At 44.4% G+C, this 20,256-nt stretch overlaps 1 pseudogene; it reads right to left on the bottom strand.

The window, feature by feature from the left end:
- Window positions 1–14,515: 14,515 nt before the first annotated feature.
- On the bottom strand, window positions 14,516–16,887 carry LOC119298625 (annotated as a pseudogene).
- Between the last annotated feature and the right edge of the window lie 3,369 nt (window positions 16,888–20,256).

The following is a 20,256-nucleotide window of genomic DNA, read 5'->3' as shown; positions in this document are numbered from 1 at the left end:
CTCTCCTTGGTAGCAACAGTGGTGGGGACCGTCATGGCCATCAGTACCTCCCAGCCCCATTGGATCCAACAACTGGGCCGTTTGCGGGACTATTTGACCACCCGAGTCGCCTTTCTAGGCTTGATTCGGTTGGGAAAAATAATCCAACCAGCGGCCCAGTAGCTAGGATTGGGCACATATTGCGGGTGGGGGGGGGGGCATTGCCCCCCAGCATTGGATCAAGTTGTGAATCGAAAGAGGAGCCGAAAGGCTTCAGATTTCAGAAGATGTGTACCTCTAGGGATCAAGTTGTGAATCAAAAGAGGAGATGAATGGCTTTAGATTTCAGAAGATGTATACCTCTAGTACACAGACCGACGACGCCATGGCGATGGCAGTGGTGGCGGTCGATAGTAGCAGAGCTAGCATGTTATGGGCTCTTTGTTTCTTCATCGGCAGTGGTGGTGGGCTGGCCTCCTCGGCAACTGCGTTCAGCTGCCTCGACAGGTTGTTGGTGCCAATGGCAGCTCCAAACAGGGAAAAAGTCAGAAAAGGCAGTAGCATCGAGATGGTAGTGTAGTGAGTCGGTCCGACGAGGAAGAGACTAGGCGTGCCAAGGGAGCCTTGCAGTGGTCTTCTCGGCGGCCTTCTTGTCAGCAGCGAGCTTCTTTGCAGCAAGTCTTCCGGCTTCGGTGGCCATGTTGATGGCGTAGACGACGAGGATGTAGACAAACGGCGGCGAGCAGTTGCATACGAGATGCTGCCGAAAATCCTGATCGCTCCTCTCACATACAGTATCTCATGGGACGGGGTTCTGGACGCCTGTTGTCCCATACAACCATGCACGTGGTGGACATAATGGGATCACCATCGGCAACACTAGGGAGTGGAACAACGGTGGGCAGAGCAGACGTGGTATGTTCTTATTGGCAGCTATGGTTGGTCAACGCCTTCAATATACATGTGCAACTGATGAGTGTTACGTATGCTCATCACACCTGAGCTTAAATATGGTTATTTCGTAAAAACAGAGATGTCCGCCCTGATATTGCTAGTAATTACTAATGAATGCAAAGGATATCAAAATCCTCTATTTAATTTGTTTTTACATAAAATAGGCCTATACATGGATAAACACAAGCATATATATGTAAAGGAGTAAAGAAGAGATAGGGAGAATCAAGCGATCGTATGAGCAGTCGTATGAGATGCATACGGTGCCCTCTCGTCCAACCCTACAACTATTATAAAGAGGCCAACGCGAGATGAGCAACGGAACAACGCCGAGACGTCCATCTTCATCATCCACAACATCCAAAAACCCTAGATATTGCCATTTTGCATCTCCATCTCTACTCTCATCTCCACAACCATCACCGCATCATTCATCCTAGTAATCATGCATCGCATCCGGCAAATACTGTAGGACATATTATCAATCAATCATTCCTTTTGGTGTGTTTACCAATGATTTCTTCTTACGATCTGATTGCTCTGTGTGAGTAATTCGGTAAGATCATAGGTTGAGGAATAGCCCTACAACTCTATGTATTTGTTTGAGGGTTCGATGGAAGTACATTGAATTAAAGTCTCGTATGTGTGAAATAAAATTGTTCGTCGTTGACTCTTGTCTCGTACACGATCTTTGTCCCCGCAAAGATCCAGGATCACGAAGACAGAAGGATTAGTACAATAGCGTGAATTCTATCTTTGGAGGTGCAAGAGGTGTAGTCATCGAACAACCAATGCTTTTGTCTGGTTGTATCTTAATTACCAAGGTAACCGTGTGTGACATGTAGTGTCTTTGGTTGGACAACTGACTCTGCATGCAGGGCGGGCGCAGTCCGATCAAAACTTAATTTGGACACATCCCTTACTTTGATATGTCGCAAGCACATTTTCACAGGTGACTTGCAGGACACAATAAATATCACAATGATCCTGTTTGCAAATATATGATTGTAAAAACAAGTTTTCATACCCATGCATATTTTTATTTATAAGTGTCAAACTGTGCAACTTGATTTCGATCCGGTACAAAACTGGAATTTAATACTCATGCAAAATCTTGTTAGAAACATTTGTCTTCAAGGTACACTTCCTCTCACGGGTTCGATAACTCATGGTCATCTCTGGATAAAATAGCGAGAATCCTTTCTGCTCATCTACCAGATCACTAAAGGGAGTCATCAGCGGCCGGGTAGAGAGACGTGGGCTGGACCCACGTCTGAATCGGCAATAGCTCACGATCTGATAACGTCTGCCCGTATCTAATCGGCAAAAATTAAACGCGAGCGCGTGAGATCTTAGTTTAGGTCGCGTCAGTGACAGATGCATGCGTGAGTCGAGTGTCGCCGTTATGAGTCTAGTCAGGCAATCAAGGTCGAATCCGGCTTGCCTGCTCCCTCTCTATGCTCCCATCCGTGCTCCCACTTCATCCTATGACTGTCTTTTTTCCTTTTTTTTTCAATCTAATAATCTTCTCTCTGATTTTGAGTGGGGTGGGACCGGATTTTATTTTGTTCCAATTAAATCAAGCCACGCGCGGGGAGCAGGCAAGTCTTGTCCATCGAGGTCAGGTTTTGCGGTGACAGCACATGGTAGCGTACGCTCGCGAGTGACCAGAGCGTATACACACGGGCGTACGTGCGTGCGTGCTGTCACTTGGACGTGTACCCCGGCCAGGTGTGGTTGGTTTCGAATCTGTCTGTCTGTGCCCGGCCAGCTCCTGCAGCAGCTACGGGTACGGGGCCTGCTCTGTTTCTGTGCTGAGCAATATCACTTTTTTTTTGAAAATGGAGGCATACCCTCAGCCTCTGCATCATGATGATGCATATGGCCCTCTTATTAAAAATCCAGAAAGTATCGTCATAAAGGTTTTACAGCTCGCAAACAGAGCACAACAAAATAAATAAATCGAAAAATTACAAGCGAGCAAAAACAACAGGTACGGTAATCATAAGGATAAGCTCTCTAAACTCCTATCCTGTTATGTGAACGTCATCTGAACCGGTTGAGTATAACCCGAGCCACCATCTCCCATTGGTTGCACCCAGTAACCAAAGGTTCCTTGGAGTCCATAGGAGTGAGTAAGGACCACATACGGATCCAAGCCGTAGCTCTAAAGATAACCTGCAAAAAAGTTAAGTTGTGTTGTCTGTTAAAAATCATATCATTTCTGCAGTTCTATATAGCCCATAATAGCGCATATATTCCAATCCGAATACGAACTGCCGTGATCTGTTCCACCCCAGCTAACCACGTCCCAAACAAAGACGCAATATCTACTGGAGGATTGATATTGAAAGCTATATGAATCATTCTCCAAAGTAACTTGGCAAGTGGGCATTCAAGAAATAAATGTTGTATTGCTTCATCCTGAGCATAAAAACAACACCGCGAATTGCCTACCCATCGCCTCTTAAGTAAGTTGTCCTTTGTGAGTATTACTTGCTTGTGGACAAACCACATAAAAATTTTAATCCGTAAAGGAACCTTAACCTTCCAAATATGTAGTGACCTTGAGAGTGGGCCAGAATTAATCAGATCCGTATAAAAAGATTTCATCGTAAATATCCCATTTTTAGTTAACTTCCATTGTGTTGAGTCCGGCAGGTCGGAGAGTCGAACTTCAATCAATTTCCGAACCAAGTGCATCCAGGTTGTCCATCGCTCGCCCACCAACGTACGTCTGAACTGGATGTTTAATGGAATAGTTTCAAGGACGGTACCTACATAATCCTCCTTACGTTGCACAATATTATATAGGGTAGGATATTGTAAGGCCAGAGGCATATCTCCTAACCACGTATACTCCCAAAATCTTGTTGACATCACGTTGCCAACCAAGAATTTGACCCTACGAAAGAACATGTCCTTCGTTCTCATGAGTCCCTTCCAGAACGGCGAATCAACCGGTCTGATGGTAACCTGGGCTAGCGTTTTCGAGTGCAAATACTTATTGAGCAAGATTTGAGACCACATGTCCTCCGGCTCTGTCTCTAACCTGTACAGCCATTTTCTCATAAGGTATTTATTCTTAATTTCCAAGTTTTCAATACCGAGACCCCCTTGGTCTTTAGGTCGACAAAGGATATCCCATCGCGCGAGACGGTATTTCCTCTTGGCCTCATCAAACTGCCAAAAGAAACGAGATCTAAAGAAATCAAGTCGCTTTCGGACCCCTTTCGGAATTTCGAAGAACGAAAGTAGAAACATTGGCATGCTAGTCAATACTGAGTTAATCAGAACTAGCCGACCTCCATATGACATATCAGCTTGCCCTTCCAGCAGCTGAGTTTTTTTCCAATTCATTCTTCAATACATTTCCATTCTTTATTGGATAGCTTACGGTGATGAATCAAAATACCCAAATAACTAAAAGGTAAAGCACCTAATTCGCATCCAAACAATTGTCTGTAGGTATGTTCCTCGTCTTTGGCCTTCCCAAAACAGAACACCTCGCTCTTATAAAAATTAATTTTTAAGCCAGACAATTGTTCAAATAGACACAAAATAAGTTTCATGTTACGTGCCTTAGCCATGTCATGTTCCATGAATAAAATAGTATTATCAGCATATTATAGAATAGACACCCCTCCATCAACTAGATGAGGAACTAGACCCTCTCCATGGCCATGCTGCTTAGCTCTGCCAATAATGACGGCCAACATTTAAAATGGGGAGATTTTCACTTCCCGGCCTCTGCATCAACTAAGGATGCGTACGGCCATTTTAGTATGAGTACCAAGATAAACATGGTCATCAGAATTTTTTAAATGAGTATCAAGATATTTCTTAATAAGTGGTTCCACCACACATCAAGCTTGATCCTCAATAAACGGGGGAAAACCCCTGTGCATCACCTGTCAATTCTGGGAATTGAACTCGGGTCATTGGGTTGCACAACCACATACCCAACCACTGAGCCAACGCTCTCTCTCTGCAATATCACGTAATTAGAAGGTTCACATAATTAGATAATTAGAAACTTGTAATTCTCTTTTCACATAGATCACCGGCAGCCATGACGTGCTAGGTACTCCCTCTATTCCTAAATATAAGTCTTTTTAAAGATTTTAATATACACTACATACAAAGCAAAATGAGTGAATCTATATTTTAAAATATGTCTGTATACTATACATTCGTATATAGTTTATATTGCAATCTCTAGAAATATTTATATTTAAGAACGGAGAGAGCAGCTTAGCTAGCAACTCACTGGGCAGCACGTATGAAAGAGAAAACGCTGAGAAACGAACGAGGTCGATCACTGATACCAAAATAATGGGTTCGACAGCGCACCCAGGCCCGGCCCATAGGCCGGGCAAACGGGGCGCCCAACCTGGGCGCCCAGAAGGAAGGGGCCCCAGCCCAGCTAGTATTTCTTCTATAGTACCTACGAAGCCCAACAAAAACAACGATCGAATTCAGCGTCTTCCCGTCATCTCAGACTACCATAACTGCGTTGCCATTCCCGTGCGTCTCGCCGTCTCCGATTCCAAGGTCGCCGCTGGCCATTAATGGAGACTAAAGGCGCAAATCTGCTCCCCAATCAGCTCTCCTTCCATTCTCGATGTTCTGCTCGTACTCCATCAGCTAGACATTGGAGAGACAGTACGTGTTCTTTTCTTCCTGCCCCTAATCCCGTTCATCCTCGATTAAATAGCTCTGCCCTCTGAGATTCCACATCTACCTGCCATGTTCCCCTGCATAGATCTTCTTCTGCAGTTCTTCTCTTCGATGGATCCAAGTATGGTGGAGAACTGGAGAAAGGGGGGATTATTCAGTTCATGGTGTCGTCTTCTCGTTCGTTTTGACTACTGCAACATGCCGATCTGCTGATCTCGCCACCTACATCCACATCAATCCACATTCAGGTGCTTTTGTTCCCCGCTTTAATCATTTTATGCTGCTTGTTCTTGTTTAGTGGCATGTCCTCAAGAAAGTATTTATCATGTAGTAACAGAAGGAAGAGAAAAAAAGCAAATAGATGAATACGTAAAATCCCTAAATTGTCACTTGACAAAATTTTCACAACTAGTAGTTCTCCTAGAGATCCCCTGGAATTGGCCATAGTAAGTGTTGAAGAACAACCAACTGAGAATACATATGCTGCTGATCATGATATGAACAAGGATAATAATAATTTCGGTGAGCATGAAAACATAACTCATTCACCAAATTCTAAATCATTGAGTGTCAATAAACAACAACCATTCACTGTTGATATTTTTGATCCACCACACTGAGAAGGGTCCTGTAAGAAATGATGATGTTGTGTTCCCTCCAGATAGTAGTTCTAGACATTTTTCACAGACTTATTATTCTAGAAAGTGGAACAATGGAGAGGTACATGACAGAATTTTGATGGTAACACAAAACATCTAAGTAGCAACCAGTTTTCACATGAATTTTTGTTTTGCGGAACATAATGAATTCCCCATTCAAATTTAGGAATGCAATGTAGTTCACTTGATCAACAAATAAATTGTACTGTCAGTTTTAGAGTCCAAATTAAGATCATCAGGCTCTGCTATGTACTGGATATTTCTTTGATTTTGAAATACAAAATATTTTGAGTTTTTGAGTAAACAAGGGCCCCTTATTTCTCACTTGCCCCTGGGCCCCGTATATCTATGGGCCGGCCCTGAGCGCACCATGACGACAATCATGATGAGGATGGTTGCATGTGACGATCTGGTTTCTTTTGCTTGATTCTCTCCCCGATTTCCAAGTTACTTCATCGACATGTTGGGCCGCCCGGGCTATTTCTCGCCTACTGTGAGAGATATCCTTTGGTCTTTATTCTGACGCTTCACTAAACGGGTTGGCCCAACAATGCAGATCCCTGTAGCGGTTTTATGACCGGTTTAGGCCGGTTATTTTCCTTCTTTCGTTTATATGTGTCTTTCTATCGGGTTTTCTTGTTTTCCTTATAATTTTTAATTTTTTCAATACACATCTACTTTTTTCAACACATGTACATTTTTCATGTACATCTGAAAATAAATAAATATACACAATGTACATTTTTCAAATACTTGATTAACATTTTCTTCCAAATACATTGTTTGAACATTTTTTGTAATACTTCCTCCGTTCCCTAATGTAAGACATTTCTATCCTAAACATAAACTCTAAACCCTAGCGATTCAAGCAAATATGGCGACACAAATATTTCTGCTATTTAGGTTTTTTGTAGAAAGAAAGAAAACTAATAAAAGGCAAAAGGCAAAGAAGAGAAGAACAAGAAAATGATAAGTTTGTGCCAAGGCACCTTGTTTGTCTGGTGAGGCCTCCACAACAACAACGTCAGAAATTCTTCTGCTAATTCTGATAGTGTTGGGATTCCACGAGGAGGAAGGGTGGTGTAGTATAGTAGCAACTAGTATTCCCTCAATTAAGAATCAAGGTTTATCGAACCAACGAGAGACACCACACAGGCAAACTTAAGCAGTACCTACACACACACACAAACAAATGATTGGACCCCAACAAGGACAGGGGACATCACTCCCCTTATTCTTGCCTGTTTCCAAGTATTAAATATGGTAGTGATAGGTATAATAAATAAAATTAAAATAAAAAGTAAAAGAAAACAACGAGGAATATATAAGTTTTGTTTTATAGAAAATTGAATGAACCCGGGGGCCATAGCGTTCACTAGAGGCATCTCTTCCATAAAGCATTGGTGGGTAACCAAATTACTGCTGGGTAATTTGACAGAATAACACGTAGTTATGATGATCATTCATGGCATAATTAATATATAGGCATTATGGGCATGACAAGTCGACCGTTAAACTTACTGACGCCTACTACTGTTTCTCCACCCTAAGACCGCTATCCAGCATGCATCTTAAAGTATTAAACAAATAGAGTAACGCTTTAAGCAAGATGACACAATGTAGACAAAATAAGATCATGCAATATGTTCAAATCCCGTCATTTTATCCTCAGTAGGAACAATACAATACCTGCCTTGCAACCCTTCCTGTCACAGAGTAAGGGCACCGCAAGATTGAACCTGTCACAAGGAAGCCTTCTAGCTACTTGTCATTTCACTTCACCTCACTACACTAGTACTAGCTAACACACGCGAGGAGTTGATTATTTCTCCGAATGCAGTGGGCCTCCATCTGTTTCGAAAACTACAGGGAACCATACTTCACTGCATTCCATTAGGACTTCATCATCATAAATATAAGGACAAAGCACATGTAACCCCAAAATCTTTGATGTCTAACAACATCGACTCATCTGAGTCAGAGGGCAACACGAACGAAACAAAAGGAACAAATAGGTTACTACTACATTAACGGGCCGGCGTGCATGGTCCAGCGAGCAAAGCAAAGTCACCGTCAACTTGCACACCTAACTACTACCTTAGCTGGTGATTAACGGTGAGAAAGCCAAGTTGATGGCGATGCCAAAATTCTGGGGTCTCACAGCGCAAAATGATGGTGCGGACAGCGGCATCATCATCATTTTTTTTGGAGAACTATAGTGGCAGGCCTACTCAAGGGGAACTCGTACATTCAGAGATCATCAGAGATCTTAGGGAGGGAGGAGGGGGGACGAAGGAGGGAGGGAGGTATGAGGAGCTACCTCACTAGCGGTGACGGCTATGGCGGCGGGCGACCGTGACGGGCGACGGCGACCAGAGAGCGCGATGCGCTAGAGAGATGGAGTGAGAGTCAGTGTGATGAGGGAAAGGAAACCGACGGACTGGGATAGGTGATAAGGTAGGCTTAGCAGTATCGCGGGATAAGCGACCAACGCTACGGTTAATGGCCGTAGCAGTAGCGCTCGCCTGGACTCCCACGCTACTGCTAATTTGGGCCCACCACCTGCCCACGTGCAGATTTAGTAGCAGCATGGGCCGTCGACCAGGCGCTACAGCTAACATATTAGTTGTACAAACCGCGTTGCTACTAAGGCTAGACCTGGGGTGGCCTTGTGGCCCACTTAGCAGCAACGCCTGGGCCGTGGGCCCGTGCTAGTGCTAAGTCTTACCTCTAGCGTGCGCTCTGGGCCCTTGCTGATGCTAGTTAGCAGTAGCACCTACTAGTAAGCCACGCTACTGATAAGCCTCCACGTATAAGGTTTTCCCTAGTAGTGAATAGCATAGGTACGATTTCCAGATCGTTCCTTTTGATTTTTTTCCATTGTACCGAAAAATCCAACAAAATGTTCGTAGATTAAAAAAAATCATGAATTCAACCTTTTGATGAATTTGAAAAAATTGTGAATTCAAAAAATGGTTGTGAATTTGAATAATGTTCGTGAATACAAAAAAGGTTCATAAATTCAAAAAGGTGTTCCTGAATTCAGAAACTGTTAGCAAATTTGAAAACTATTGATGAATCCAAATTATGTTCAAGAATACAAAACAATGTACGTGAATTCAAATATTCTTCATGAATAAAAAAGTTCATAAATTCAAAATGGTTCCTTATTGTTAGAAAAATGATGGTGTATATAAAATGTTCGCTGATTTGGAAGAATGTCCTAGAATTTTAGAAATGTCCTTCAATTTAAAAATTATTATCTAATTTGACAAGTTAATGATAAAAAATGTTCACAGATTAGAAAAGGTTCATGAATTAATGTAAAAAAGGAAAAAATGGAGAAGGAAAAAGAAAATAACTGAAAAGGGATGAAAAAGAAAAAACAAATAAAAGAAGAAACTAAAAACTGATAGAAAACCAGAAAAATCAGGGAAGAAAACAATTTCTGTCACTGGAAGGTTCCAACAAAGGTCCGCAATTTTCCCTCAACTAGATGATGCTCCGTGCGTTGGTGTGTGAGCCTTGTTAAAAGGATTTACAGATAAGTGATAGAATTCTAAAATTAATGCAAAAATAAATATAAAAGTGTCTTACATGACTTAAATTCCTGGAAACAAAGTCATGCATGAGGTGGTATGTTTTGCATGGAAAAATTATCTTATGTCTACATGCATTACTTGATGATGTGACATTGTTGCATGAAGGGAAAAATTAGATAGTGAGTTGTACCTATTTAAGAATAGAGGATATTGTCGTGCCTCCTAGTACCCGGCCTTGCCTCAGTCCAGCCCGACCTGGAATCGATGCCTGGATGCCCCACATTTCTACATTTCTCTAATGTTAGGCGCGTTAATGGACCGACCCATACGTGGAATCGCAGTAGGCTATTGACGCATATCATTGGGCGTAATTCCTATTATTCCCTCGCTACATGGGCCGGCCCATGTATCCGTTTTTATCCTTGGTGTTTTTCAAATGTTTTCTGGTGATTCTTTCTTTTGCCTCAAAAAATGGTGATTTTTTATTCCACCTATGTGTCTTTTTTCTTCATTTTTTCTGCTCGCCTTTTCTGTTTGTTTTACTTTTACTTTTCTCATTTTGCACAGAGGAACATATTTTTGATTCATTAATATTTATAGTTTTATAAAAGAAAAGGCATGAACAGTTTCTTAATTTTGTGAACGTATGTTTAACTTCATGAATGCTTTTGAAAGTATTCTGGCAAAATGCATGCTTAGTATAAATGAAAATGGACTTTTCAAATAGTGTATCTTGTCACTCAAAAAAATAAAATAAATAATTAGGGTATCTTGTGTAGTCCCAAAGAACAGGTTTGGCAGCTGATTTGCGAGCCAGACTCTTTGTGTGCTAGGGTTCTAAGGGTGAAATACCTTCCCTCAGGAGATATTTTGAATGTTGAAATTAAGAAGGGGTTGTCCTTTACTTGGAAAGTATTCATGCAGTTATCCTATGGTAATAAAAAAAGGTTACATTTGGAGAGTGGGAAATGGGGAGAACACCAATATATGGGATGGCCCATGGATTCCAAAATATCCATCGAGGAAAGTTTTGACCCCATGGGGAAACATTGTGCTGACCAAGGTGTTTGAGTTGATCAACATGTACACATATGCATGGGATGAAGGGCTGGTCAGAAATTTATTCTACCCTATTGATGCAAATAGGATTCGCAATATTCCATTGGCAGTGAATCACATGGACGACTTCATTGCATGGAACCATACCAAATCAGGAACTTCCTCGGTGAGATTTTCATATCATGTTGAATGGGAATACCAGCACGGGAGGACGCTAGCTCGAACGAACTCTCTAACTTCTGTTCAGGTCAACCCCGTCTAGGTATAAGTTTGGAGATTTGAGGTCTTGACAAAGGTCAAAATATTCTGCTGGCGGATGTTGCATGTTACTCTTCCATGCAATAGTATCTTGCAATTTGTCATATCAGCCCTAGAAATTTATGCCCAGTGTGTGTAATACACTTTGAAGATATCAAGCACGCTGCTTTCCATTGCCCTATAGTTACATAAATCTAGGATAATCTAGGAGCCCAAGGTATATTGGTTAACTTATGTGTGGATAATGTCGGGCCGAGTGTGCTTGGGAACATCCCCAGATGACACGATAGTGCGACACCAAATCTTGCTGGTGTCGGCTTGAAGGAACTAGTGGAGATGACATGTTGGTACATTTTAGTCCCCAGCTCGATCGTCCCAGGCGATAGCTGTGATAGTTACTAAATCTACTAGGGATGCAAAATCAAACAACATGATCCATCGGCGTGGATGGGAGAATCCCAGTGACGGCTTTGTGAAGCTGGAGATTGACGTTGCATTCTCTTTAAAGACCAATATTGGTGCTACGGGAGCTACCGTCAGAGACGACAGAGGTATGTTAATCGCGGCTAGCTCTTGTGGGATATCACATGTGGCTGATGCTTCAACCACGGAATCTAGGACACTCCAAAACGCCTTGATACTTGAGGGGCAAACTGGTTGCAACAAGATCGTCGTCAACAGTGACCATGGACATCATGGAGATTATGAAGAGTGGAGGGAGTTCAAATGGCCCTACAACTGCTATCTATGTGAAGTGGACTTTCTAGCTCATAATTTTACTAGTATCTCTTTTGTTCATTGTCCTAGGGAAAGTAATGTGATGGCACATGTGCTTGAATCAGAAGCCGGATGGAAACCTATCCACTGTGTGGCTGTGTGATCCGCCCAATTTCATCATCGATGTACTTACAAATGATCGATGTAAGGTTATTTGACATACAATTAAGTGCCATGAAGGCTTTCCCTAAAAATGAATAGGTTTAGTTGTTGAACACGTGGGTGTTCAAGATAAATGTTTTGGAGGTAGACTGATTTTGAATCTATAAGGGAGGGTATCTTTTGTAGTCCATAAAAAAGACACACAATTCACGTCACCATCCAAAAAAAACACAACGGCCCTTTTTTCAAGAAACTTACACCGAAGAATGTGAGACGAATGTATGTCACATCTACCACCATCACCACCCCACAAGAGCTATAAAAAAACCCATGAGAGCTACATCTCGCTTGCTGTGAAATGATTTTTTTAGCCAATGCTGTGAGACGAATGTAGCTACCGCCTTCAGCGCTGTCGCAAGTGGGCCGGCCCATCTAAGAGGTTTCTATTAGCGCTGTCAACACTCAGTCATTGTACATTGTTTTCTTCTTCTTCTTGATGTCTACTAGCTAGGTTGATTCGGTCTTTCATTGGTTTTCATTGGTTTTGTCTTCCTTCCTTTTCCTGTGCTTTTCTTTACAGTTATCATCAGCTTATTTTGGGTTTTCTCTTTGGAAAACGTTCAAAATCCACCAGCGGATCTTTTCATTTCGTCCACCGCTTCCTCTACGCGACACGTGTCCCAGTGGAGCCCACCACACCGCTATCCTTATTGATAGCGCATCCACATGTTTCTTCCGCGAGTCGGCTTCTCCAACAAGGGCCGTGTTACATCATCCTTTATGTAAACAAAGTTTCTGCAACATTACTCATGTTGGAAAAATCCTTCCGCAACATCATCTGTGTTACAAAAAGATGAAGACAAAAAAGTCTACAATACAACCCATGTTCGCTCGTACGACACTTGTCCCCTGACTCCTCATGACTCCCCTCCATTTTTTTTGCAACAACAGTAATGTTGCAGAAGTTTCTCTCGTAACATAAGCTATATTACAAAAGAGTGAAGACACCTCAGTTGCAAAAAAAGTTCTGCAACACAGTTCGTGTTTCAGAAAGGTAAATAGTGGTTCAGTCGTTCAGACGTTTCACAACAAGCATACTATTGCAAGGATAGTTCTGCAACACCGCTCTTGTTGCAAAAGGGAGGTGGTGCTCGAGGGTGAGTAGATCGGATAGCCATCCCCACATCCATCCAACGGCCAGCGAGGCAGTGTATGTTTTCTCGTTATCCGCCCGCCGATGCGTAGCGTGGCCCTTTCTCTTTTTCTATTTTTTATTTCCTTTTATTTCCAATATAGATTTATGTTTCCAATACATGTTGTACATCTTTGGCACAAGCATCTCAAACCAACCCATTGTTCTGGCACCTGGATAGCCGACTTCCACGCACCCCTTTCTATTTTTTTGAAAAGTTATTTGAAACTTGTTTCCCTGAATGAACATTTTTTAAAGCACCATGAACATTAAAATAATTAAAGAAATATTTCGGAATATTTTTTATATATATTTTGAAAAAATAAAAAAGTAATAAAATAAAAGTAAAGGATTTTTTTGAAGAAACAGAATGTAGCTTTCGCTGGAATACTTATGTCATTTCTAAAGAACAACACTATTGGGACCGGCCCATAAGTTGTGAGCTGTAGGCCAGCGCAACATTCACCTTACTACAAGCGAGGTATAGTCCGTCCCACAGCACCTTTCGGCGTTCGGCTTATGACTAGAACGATTCTCTTTGCAAGAATTTTGGGCCCAAATCCAACTGTTCGGTCAATTGAGAATCAAGAATTTTGTTAAAGATAATAAACAAAATGTTTATTGAATTAATTTAAACCTTGATCAATGCGCTACTAAGAGGGAAGGTTCAAGATCGTCGTTCACCCGAACCCACAGCCGTATGCCGTTCAAACTAGTATTGCTCACACGTGGATTTGGGTTATGTTAATTGTAAAATATCTTTTTGTTCACCAAAACACAGTCCACTTTATTGATCATAAACAAGATTCATGGGAATTCAAATTAGATCCGAAGGAGTAAGGAGCCACAGTTGGTGTCCTAACGAAAGTCCTAATGTGGTATTCTTTTTTCAGCCAAACTAACTAATTTTTCAGAACGAGGTTTGAAGGGTACCCTTTATGTTCCATTGTAGCACAAGAGGTCAAGCCCAAGAATGTGCAAAGAAATTACGTACAACTGTTTCAGCACAGGAGCCCAAACCAGTCTATTTTGATTTTCTATCTTGAACACTAGCTTGTTTTCTGGATTTTTATCTCTGAGAAGTAACCAAGGGGTACCTCTTCAGGGGCAACCTAGCAGGCACATTTGATGGTCTGGAAGCGCGACACTTGGTGCGCCCAGCCGCTGTCACGTGTCGTGCACTGGACACACCCTACGGTAGCACAATTTGTTTTTCTCTTTCCGCGTGTATTTTAAGGGTATTTTGCGTTTACGGATTATGCTTGGTTTTTGTCCGTTTTCTAATAAAAAATCGTTATTATATAAGGTGCAGACTTGTTAGCCCATGCAAACTTATTAATTCCCACCACGGTTTATGACGCGGCGCATCAGACATAAATACTACTTACAGAAGGTGGTTGAAGTTGAAGATGTGCGTGCACCATGGCTCCCAGCAAGATTTCTGATGTTTACTCCCCCTTAAACTCATACATGTCGCTTTTCCTGACGGCAACGAAGAGCGGCTCCTTCTTTGTGGCTAACCCAAAGCTCTCTTCTACACTGATGTCCTCAGCGCGCAAGCCCTCTGGCAGGGCCCACTTAAAGTGATACATCAGTTTGGCCAGCGTTAACTGCACAGTGGGCAGTGCGAACGTGTAGCCTGGGCAGTGGGCACCCTCGCCGACCACCGCCAAACGGCATCAGTTTATAGTCCCGATCCTTGAGGTTGATCTCGCCGCCGGCGATCTCGAACCGTTCTGGCCAGTACTCTAGCGGGTCCTCCCAAATCTCCGGGTCCTGGCCCATGGCAAAAGTGTTGATAAAGATGCGGGTCTTGGCCGGGATGTCATAGCCGCCAAGGGTGCATGCGACAATGGACTCCCGAGGCACAAGCAGCGGAACCACCGGGTGCAAACGGAAGGTCTCCTTGATGATGGTGCGCATGTAGTGGAGCTCAGCGAGGTCCGACTCTTTCACCTGACCCTTGGCACCCACGACCCGCCGGACCTCGTCCCGCGCTTTTCTTAGGACTCTGTCATCGTCCACTCTATGGTCGCAAACGTCGTGTCTGTGCCGGCGATGAATATGTCCTGAAACCACAACATAGTGGACATTGCCATAGTGAAACCACAACCCGACGGTAGGTTTTTCATGACCATTTGAACACAAAGTATTACGGGGTTTTGTATAAAGGATAAAATATCAATATTTAGATGGAGCTACTCGAGTTATCTATATAGCAAGTTCAACATTGGAAATTCCTTTTGGCTCTCGGGCTTCATGATGGAGCCCGTATTTGAGAAAGTAAAATTAATAATAATCTGATTTTCAAGTTTCAAAAAATTCTGAAAAAGTACATATTACCTGTTTGTAAAGTTTCACATGAAATATATTTTGATGTTGAGAAAATAATAAAATCATGTATTTCTAGCACATACAATTTCATTATAAAAATTACATGGATTTTTTTTGTGTAACCTCATATCTCCCTCCGTCCGGAAATACTTATCGGAGAACTGGATGAATCTAGACGTATTTTAGATATAGATGCATCCAATTTTATCCATCTCCCCGACAAGTATTTCAGACGGAGGGAGTATTTCGTCGTGAAATTTCAAAGACATCTCTAACTATGTGTGCATCATTTTCATGTTTTTTTTATCTTAAAAACATTGTTTTGTGATTTTTTTTTTAAATTTTGGCCTCCATAGAGTCCAGGAGAGCCAAAGTGGGCGAGTGGCGTACCAAGACGATGGATTTGAGGTTGTCGTCGGTGAGTGGGACTTGTAGGTCGGGCGCCTTCTGGGCGCGGAGGAGGACGTCGACGAAGTCCTCGTCTCGGTCGCCGGGGATGCACTGGCGCTCGCCGCTGATGTGCTCCTCGATGATTTCGTCACAGACCTCGCGGAGGTCGGCCAGGCAGCTCTTCAGCCGGCGGGGGAGTCCCGTCAGGGTGCTTGCGAGAGGCTCCAACTCCGGGAAGAAGTCGCCTATGGCAAATCCGGCATAGAGGTCTTGCGACTCGGCGAGCACGGCGGCGAGCTTGTCGTCCTTGCCGTGCGGAAACCGGCGGCCAAAGGCGATGCGGCAGAGCACATCGTTGGCCAGGTTGAGGAGGCACTTGCTGAGGTTGACGGGGGTCTCCTCCGTCGAGGCGCTCTCCGTGAGGTGCGCGAGGAGGCGGCGGAGCTCCTCGTCCCGGAAGCCTCCGTAGGTGGCCACGCGGCGCGGCGAGACGAGGTCGGAGACGACCACCCTCCGCACCATGCGGTGGTAGGCCCCCGCCGGCGCGAACGTGACGTCGGAGCAGCCGAATGAGAGGAACTGCCCGGAGAGGAGGTGTGGCCGGGACGCCATTGCCGCGTCGTTGGTGGTGAGCGCCTCGCGGGCCAGGTCGGGCTTGGAGATCACCACGGCCGGGATGCTCCCGAGCTGAAGCCGGAGGAGCGGAGCGCGCATGCTCCTGGCCAGCTCTGCGAGTGCGTGGTGGGGCATGTCCGTCATCAGGTGGAGGTGGCCGATCACAGGCCACCCGGGCGGCGAGGGCGGGAGCCGCAGCGGCGACCGGCTCCGTGTCCTGTAGTAGACGTACGTGCCGGAGAGGACGAAGAGAACAATGGACACATACGAGGCAAGGTTGAGCTCCATGATGTGACTCTCTACCTAGTTGGCTTAGGTGCAAGGCGCAAGTCAAAAAAGATATGGCTCTTAACGTGGTGGCTTAGTGGTTATGCATGTGTGCGGTGCTACCTTTTATAGTGTGATGGTCATAACTTAATTATCATCTAACCAGGAAGAGTTAGTACTGTAGTGCAAGTTTTGTTTTACAAAACTCAAAACATGCATGCATATGTTTGACCAAATTTCCAATATAAACTATTAACATCTAAAATGCTAAATAAATAACATATAAAATTATTCTTCTTGATGAATCTAATGACACAAATTATGTATTGCGGATGTCGATAATTTTTTCATTAGACGACTGAAATTCAACGGTCTTTCCACACCGCCACCAAGGCTAGACGGACTACGAAGCACCGATACGCCAGAAACTGGAGTATCGGCGTACTGAACGTTCCCAATACGGCGATACGCACGATACGGTCGGAATACGGGTATCGGCAAGTATCCTATTTTCTGATTTAAAAAGAAAAGAAAAAACGTTGATACTTCCTGTGTATTGTCTACGATACGGGAGCGACACGGCAGCCCACTGGAAGGCCCATGGCTAACCCTAGCATCTGCGCACTCCCTCTTTTTTGTTTTGTTCGCACGACAGGAGCTTGCACGAGGGAGCCGCCGCCGCTGGACAAGCCTCCCCGCCGACCGCCGCCGCTGGACAAGCCTCCCGCCGACCGCCGCTGCTGGATAAGCCTCCCCACCGGCCGCCGCCGCAGACTGGAGTCGCTCGCCGCCTGGAGTGGCTCACCGGCGCCGCCTCGAATTGCCTCGCTGCCGCCTCAACTCGCCCCCACCGGCTGGAATCGCCTCTCCGCTTGAATCTTCTGCTCTTCTCCATCACCGCCGCAACTCACAAGGTAAACAACAATTACCCCGAACCCCTAGTGATGTACTGATGTGTGCTTGATCTTGATGCATGCTTGGCTGCTTGCCGGCTTCCATAGACCATAGTAGCAGACTCTCATTAGGTAGTAGTAGTACTATACTAATTTGAATCTGATGTATGTTTGGCTGCTTGCTGGCTTCCATGTGTGCTTGCTGTGTTGCTGCTTATTGATGTTTGTGGGATAAAATTATTACTTGCTGATCTTGTTGTTGGGGAACGTTGCAGAAAACAAAAAATTTCCTACGGTTTCACCAAGATCCATCTACGAGTTCATCTAGCAACGAGTGATCGGATTGCATCTACGTACCTTTGTAGATCACGCGCAGAAGCGTTCAAAGAACGGGGATGAGGAGGTCGTACTCGACGTGATCCAAATCACCGGAGATCCTAGCGCCGAACGGACGGCACCTCCGCGTTCAACACACGTACGGTCAGCGTGACGTTTCCTCCTTCTTGATCCAGCAAGGGGGAAGGAGAGGTTGATGAAGATTCAGCAGCACAACGGCGTGGTGGTGGATGCAGGGGTCACCGCAGCAGGGCTTCGCCGTTCTACTACGAGAGGGAGAGGTGTAGCAGGGGAGAGGGAGGCGCCAAGACTCAAGGGTGCGGCTGCCCCTCCCTCCCCCCCTTTATATAGGCCCCCTAGGGGGTGCGCCGGCCCTAGGAGATGGGATCTCCTAGGGGGGGCGGCGGCCAAGGGGTGGAGTACCCCCCCAAGCCAGGTGGGGCGCCCCCCACCCTAGGGTTCCCAACCCTAGGCGCATGGGGTGGGCCAAGGGGGGCGCACCAGCCCACTATGGGCTGGTTCTCCTCCCCACTTAGCCCATGGGGCCCTCCGGGATGGGTGGCCCCACCCAGTGGACCCCCGGGACCCTTCCGGTGGTCCCGGTACAATACCGGTGACCCCCGAAACTCTCCCGGTGGCCGAAACTGCACTTTTTATATATAATTCTTCACCTCCGGACCATTCCGGAACTCCTCGTGACGTCCAGGATCTCATCCGGGACTCCAAACAACTTTCGGTTTACTGCATATTCATATCTCTACAACCCTAGCGTCACCGAACCTTAAGTGTGTAGACCCTACGGGTTCGGGAGACATATAGACATGACCGAGATGGCTCTCCGGTCAATAACCAACAACGGGATCTGGATACCCATGTTGGCTCCCACATGCTCCTCGATGATCTCATCGGATGAACCACGATGTCGAGGATTCAAGCAACCCCGTATACAATTTCCTTTGTCAATCGGTACGTTACTTGCCCGAGATTCGATCGTCGGTATCCCAATACCTCGTTCAATCTCGTTACCGGCAAGTCACTTTACTCGTACCGTAATGCATGATCCCGTGACCAGACACTTGGTCACTTTGAGCTCATTGTGATGATGCATTACCGAGTGGGCCCACAGATACCTCTCCGTCATACAGAGTGACAAATCCCAGTCTTGATCCGTGTCAACCCAATAGACACTTTCGGAGATACCCGTAGTATACCTTTATAGTCACCCAGTTACGTTGTGACGTTTGGTACACCCAAAGCACTCCTATAGTATCCGGGAGTTACACGATCTCATGGTCTAAGGAAAAGATACTTGACATTGGAAAAACTCTAGCAAACGAACTATACGATCTTGTGCTATGTTTAGGATTGGGTCTTGTCCATCACATCATTCTCCTAATGATGTGATCTCGTTATCAATGACATCCAATGTCCATAGTCAGGAAACCATGACTATCTGTTGATCAACGAGCTAGTCAACTAGAGGCTTACTAGGGACATGTTGGTGTCTATGTATTCACACATGTATTATGATTTCCGGATAACACAATTATAGCATGAATAAAAGACAATTATCATGAACAAGGAAATATAATAATAATCCTTTTATTATTGCCTCTAGGGCATATTTCCAACAGTTGTTGCTGCTGTCTATTGCTAGGGAAGGAGATAGAAGTACAACATGGCATTGGGATTTGGGAGTTCCATGGCAACATTTTGATCTCATCTCACACATTTTATTATGTTGGTATTTTTTACATGTCATTTTATAATTATTTATATATATACTTGCTGTATCGCATATTGTTGTTTCTAAAAATTGCCGTATCCCGTATCGCCGTATTCGTATCGCCATATCGGTGTCACCGTATTGGTGCAACGTAGCTTATCAAGCGGTCTTTTTGCACACTCGTAGCCTACTCAGCACCGTACCGATTGAGCCAGGCATGCTAAGGAAAAAGGCACATGCCATTTGCAGGGGTAAATTGCACAAAACCACCACTTTAAAGGTTAGGGTTGAATGAAAAACTACCTTACATTTTTGTTGCAGAAAGCACCACGTCTATCGTAAATATTTTTCAAATGACACTGATCGGCGGATTTGCCTTGGCTGAGCATGTTTATGATAGATGGGGACCGCCAATCAGGCTGACTTGGCACAAATTCCTAACAGCGTTAGCTGAACTGTTTTGCTTGACATATGGCCCACTTGTCAGTATTTC

This window comes from Triticum dicoccoides, chromosome 5A, assembly GCF_002162155.2.
Source record: "Triticum dicoccoides isolate Atlit2015 ecotype Zavitan chromosome 5A, WEW_v2.0, whole genome shotgun sequence".
In the NCBI taxonomy this organism is placed as follows: Eukaryota; Viridiplantae; Streptophyta; class Magnoliopsida; order Poales; family Poaceae; genus Triticum; species Triticum dicoccoides.
This window is presented reverse-complemented; position numbering and strand designations above follow the sequence as displayed.